We start from the raw sequence: 4,969 nt of genomic DNA, 5'->3' as shown, positions 1-4,969 counted from the left end.
TTTCCCCGGACGCACCGCCTTCCCAGCCTGGTGCGAGCGGGGAGCCAGCTTGACAGAGAATCTCCACCAGTGAGATGGGGGCTGTTCTGGAAAGCGGGGGGCATCCTTCACCGCACAGGAGGGGACAGGACAATGTGGGGAAACCGTCGTGAGCGGCAGAAGGACGTCGTCTTGGCAAACTTCTGCCCTCTGCCCTTTGAGCCCCATGTCATGACAAGGGGCATCTTTTTGCTTCCTCCCTCGGCCTCCTGGGGCCGACACATAGCCTGTCTGACCTGACACTTCCCAAGATGGCTGTGCAGGCCCTGGGTGCTGTCTCCTTTTTAAAAAGTTTTCTTCTGTAACTTTAGGTGGGGCTAGTAAAAAATTTTTTAATAAAGCATAGTTGATTTACAACCTTCTGTCACTTTCTGCTGCACAGCAAAGTGACCCGGTTACACATGTATACACGCTCCTTTCCACATGCGTCTTCCATCATGTTCCACCACAGAGACGGGACATAGGGCCCTGTGCTGTACAGCAGGACCTCATTGCTTGTCTAAGGCACCAGTTTGCATCTGCTCATCCCAAACTCCCAGTCAACCCCACTCCCTTAAAACATTTTTAATAACCCTTTTATTTGGGAAGACTTTTCAGTTTATGGGAACATGGCAGAGTTGGCACAGAGCATCCCCACATTCCACTGTGCCCATCTCGAGCGCCTCACAGGCACACGTTCACAGCAGAGGGGCAGACACTGGTGCCTTCCTTAGACATTCACGGTCTTTCCGTGAAGGCTGGGTTTCTGTTTGAGCGTCCGCGTGAGAGTTGAGCGATGCCTTTGCTGACACCTTTAGGAAAAGCGAGTACCCGGGGAGTTCTCGTCGTGGTTGTTACCCAAGTGCGTCCTGACCACAGCACCTGTGATTACAGCTTGCGACCAATTAAATGATGAAAAGCAACTACAAAGAAGATGCTGCGCCGCTTGGGGGAGGGGTTCTCGGCAGGCTGGGGTCCAGCCCTTTCCCTTCCCGCCCCACTGGAAGGGGGGGCACCGGTCACGTCCCCCAGAAAGCCGGCCCTGGAGTCCCAGCCAAGGCCAGCGCCCCTTCCACAGTCCAACAGCGCCTCCCTCCTCAGCAGGAGGATGCGGAGGTGAGGGAACCTGGGCGGGTGGGTGGGGGAAATAACGTTTCCATTTCAATTATGCAGCCGAACCTTGACCTCCACTACGGTGGAGAAGCAAAAGCTGGCTGGGTGCATCATGTTTTAGATAAAAACAGTGTTGAAGTGACGCTAAGGACGCGCTCACAGATAATTACATGGGCCACTCGTGCCGTCACACTTCGAGGGGAGGGGGAGGCACTTTTCCATCTGCCCAGAAATGAGAACAGCCGTCGGGACCGTGTCACGTGTCCATGGAGTGCTGCTTCCGAAAGGGACTCAGCAGGTTTGAACTCAGCTGGCATTAGACATGGATGGTGATGGCAACCTCTTTTGACAACGCGGACAGGAAGGGGAGTGGAGCCCAGAGAGGGAGGGGCTTAAATGAAAATCTGAGCACGTGTTCCCAACACACTGGTCGTAGGCCCCAGGGTGGGCCGTGTAACGCCCACCCCCCACCTCCTCCGTGAAGCCCGCCGTGATGCACGATGCCCTCCGCATTTGATGAGCTTGCAGCCCTTGAGTTTTCCATGCTGGGCAGGTCCCACTGGCTTAGGCCTCTGAGTCCCCCAGTGCAAGGCTCCAGGCCTGAGGGATTTGATAGGGTTTGCCATCAGCTGACATTGACCGAGGGCTGATATTGTGCGGGGTGTCAGGTAACTCAGAGGAACACGTGGGATAGATGATCCCGGCAAGAACAAGAGGTGTCTGTCTCAGGAGAGCCCAGGGAAGAGGGGTGGTTGTCTCTCCTGATTGGTCTTTCCTTTTGGCCACGCCCAGAGCATTCGGAAGTCCCCCCGCTGGGGGTGAAACCTGCACCACAGCAGTAACAACGTCAGGTCCCTAACCTGCTGATCCAGCGGGGAACCCTCATCCTGGTCCTGATTGGTCTTGCATGGCCTTGGCTTGTCACAGATTGGCCCACTGTAGGTATAGGAGTGGAAGCAAATGCCTCCATTCGCTTCCGTTCATTTAACACAGGTTTTTGGGCGCTGGATGCTGTGTTGGGCTGCTTTGCAGAGGCCACTGGAGGTCAGGGAGAGAAGGGCAGGCAGCAGGATGTGGGGTGAGGGACGCACCCGGGACGAGCTCTGAGAGTCTTGGCTTGTATCACTTCTGGTTTGACTCATCCGCAGCACCGAGAAGCGCTTCAGAGCCCTGCTGGCGGGTGAGCTGAGCCAGGTCCCCAAGCCCCAGATTTCCTGCTCAGACTCATCCTCATGCTGAGTCCTGCTTGAGCCAGGTGGCTGCTCTCAGAGCAGTGAGCAGGCGGCCAGGTGCAGCCGCCCCCTCCCTGTGGCTTTCTGCCACGTGACTGCATACGTGGGGTCAGGGAAGGCTCTGAACCCCAGGAGACGCGGGGGTCAGTCTGCTCCCCTGGCCCCAGATTCTGGACAGCAGTGGGGGGTGGGGGGCCTTGCGTGCATTATTTCCCACCCCCGCCCCTGTCTCCCCCGGACACGCAGGGTGTCTGCCGACGTCCTGTCCTGGTTTTGCTGCCTTTTCTTGTGGCTGCACCTGAGAGCTTTGCTTTAAAGAACAGTCATTATAGACGGCAATTTTGCCAAATGAGCCTTGCTCTTGGCAAGGGAGTGATACGTCTTTTTTGTTTGTTTCCTTATGGGGGATAAAGGCCTAAGCAAGGGAGTTCACAGTCATTGGGAAATGATTTTTGTCTTTCTTGGGTGACTCTTGTCACATGCTTTGCAGGTTGGTGATCGGCTGCACGCTCTGGAGGCCTGAGGTACATGGCAGTGTTCAGACAGATTGAAAGGCAAGGGATTATTTATTACATTGAGATAGAATTCACCTACCATAAAGTCTACTTGCTGACTTTAGCTGGTGAGTTTGTATGTTCAGAGTTGTGCACTCGTCACTATGACCTAATTCTAGACTACTCCGCCCCCCCATAACCTCTGTACCCAGAGCACTCACTCCTCTCTCTCCCCGCAGCCCGAGGGAGCTGCCAATCTACTTGCTGTCTACAGATTAGCCTATTCTGGTCGTTTCATATACATGAACTCCGTCAATGTGGGGCCTTGGTGTCTGGCTTCTTTCCCTCAGTGCATCAGTCCTGGGGTCCACCCATGTTCCAGCAGGTGCTGGAACTTCATTGTCTTTTTACTGTCGGAGGACATCCGTGGTGTGGATAGGTCACACTTTGTTTCCCTAATCATCCGCTGATGTATTTATTTCTAGTTAACTCCACAGGGACTTGGGTTTTTTAAATTTTATCGGAGTATAGTTGATATGCACTGTTGTGTCAGTCTCTGCTGTACAGCAGAGCGACCAGTCCCTGTTCCCCCCACGGGAAACGGGAACCCTCCTACACTGTTGGCGGGAAGGTAAACTGATACAACCTCTACGGAAAAGAATACAGGGATTTTTTTTTTTTTTTTTTTTTTAAGCAGCTGTTGGAATGTTCCTTTGTGGCACAGCAGGTTAAGCATCTGGCATTGTCACTGCAGCAGCTTGCATTGCTGCTATGGTACAGGTTTGATCCTTGGCCAGCGGAACTCCCACATGCTGCAGGAGAGGCCATAAATAAACAAACAAACAAACAAAAGTAGCTTTTGTATAGGAAACTTTCCTCATTAATTTATGTTCATGATGCACATTCACACTGTAACTTGGCAGAAAAAAAGGTAAACCTGAGTCCTTTCAGCATGAAGAGATGCCTGCATCCCTGTGAGCTTCCCTGGTTAGGCTTGGGGAAACATCTGGCCTGGGCCCCGAGACAGCCGGCCTCACTCAGCCCTTTCTCCATCCCTTTCCATGGCTTTCTGCTCCAGTTCTCCGCACTCCAGGTGAAGGCCCATCCTTTCTGCATGTGAGGTTGGCATTTTGATGGTACCTCCTCCTGTCCCATCCTCCTCCTCTTCTCCCTCCCCTGGTCCACAGCTGCCCCCTGGCCCTCTCTCCCTCTCAGGCACAGTGGTGCACTCACAAGCCTTCAACCTTGGTGTGTTTTCAGGTCTCCCCAGCTTGCCCCTTGCTGCTGCTTCTGCCCATCAGATTCTTACGTATCCTGCAACACCCAGCTCATCTCTTTCCTCTGGGAAGGCTCCCCATAGCGCTTTGCTTATATGTCGTGGCCGGGGAAGGTTCTAGGATACTTACCAATGGGAGAGGAGTTCCTGTTGTGGCTCAGCCAGTTAAGAACCCGACATAGGGTCCATGAGGATGCAGGTTCAATCCCTGGACTTTGGTGTTGCTGCAAGCTTCGGTGTAGTTTTCGGATGTGGCTCGGATCCCAAGTTGCTGTGGCTGTGGTGTAGGCTGATAGTGGTAGCTCTGATTCGATCACTGGCTTGTGAACTTCCATATGCCGCAGGTGTGGCCATAAAAAGGAAAAAGAAAAAAATCCATACCAAACAAACAAACAGGTACCAGTGAATGGAAATGGATGCCGGTGTCAGTGCTGGGTCCTGAGGGTCCCAGGGAAGGGGAAGGGGTGCTGGAGGGATGGTGCTGCTACATGGTTGAAGCATCATCTGCAGCTCTACCCTCTTTCCCGTTCTTAGCCTGCCCGCTACCTGTGGCCTCTTGCATAGGTGGTGGCTCACATAGCCAGAGAGGTGCTTAGGCATTGAGGCTGGCAGTCTGTGGAGGGAAGACATGAGAATCTGTATGATTTTGTTCTCCCAAAGGAGAGAGAGCTCACTCAGCCAGATGAAACTCCTTCCCAAACGCAACCTGTCTCAACGTGCGGCTTAGACCAGCTGGACATTACTGGTGGCGAAGTGGGGTAGGGAAACCTTCCTCTCCCCAGTGGGGAAAAAAGACACATTTCAAAGCAGCGGGAAAGTCTTAACGAGTTAATGTG

General features: G+C 53.4%; 1 long non-coding RNA gene across 1 annotated transcript; it reads right to left on the bottom strand.

Moving 5' to 3' along the window:
- Nucleotides 1-592: 592 nt before the first annotated feature.
- On the bottom strand, nt 593-4,293 carry LOC125122432 (uncharacterized). Its single transcript, XR_007133786.1, has 2 exons — nt 4,264-4,293; nt 593-2,882 (listed from the first exon to the last, which is right to left on the bottom strand). It is a non-coding gene; the product is annotated as an uncharacterized LOC125122432 (long non-coding RNA).
- Between the last annotated feature and the right edge of the window lie 676 nt (nt 4,294-4,969).

This window comes from Phacochoerus africanus, chromosome 3 (assembly GCF_016906955.1).
Source record: "Phacochoerus africanus isolate WHEZ1 chromosome 3, ROS_Pafr_v1, whole genome shotgun sequence".
Taxonomy (NCBI): domain Eukaryota; kingdom Metazoa; phylum Chordata; class Mammalia; order Artiodactyla; family Suidae; genus Phacochoerus; species Phacochoerus africanus.
Note: the sequence above shows the minus strand (reverse complement) of the source record. Positions and strands in the feature narration are given on the sequence as shown.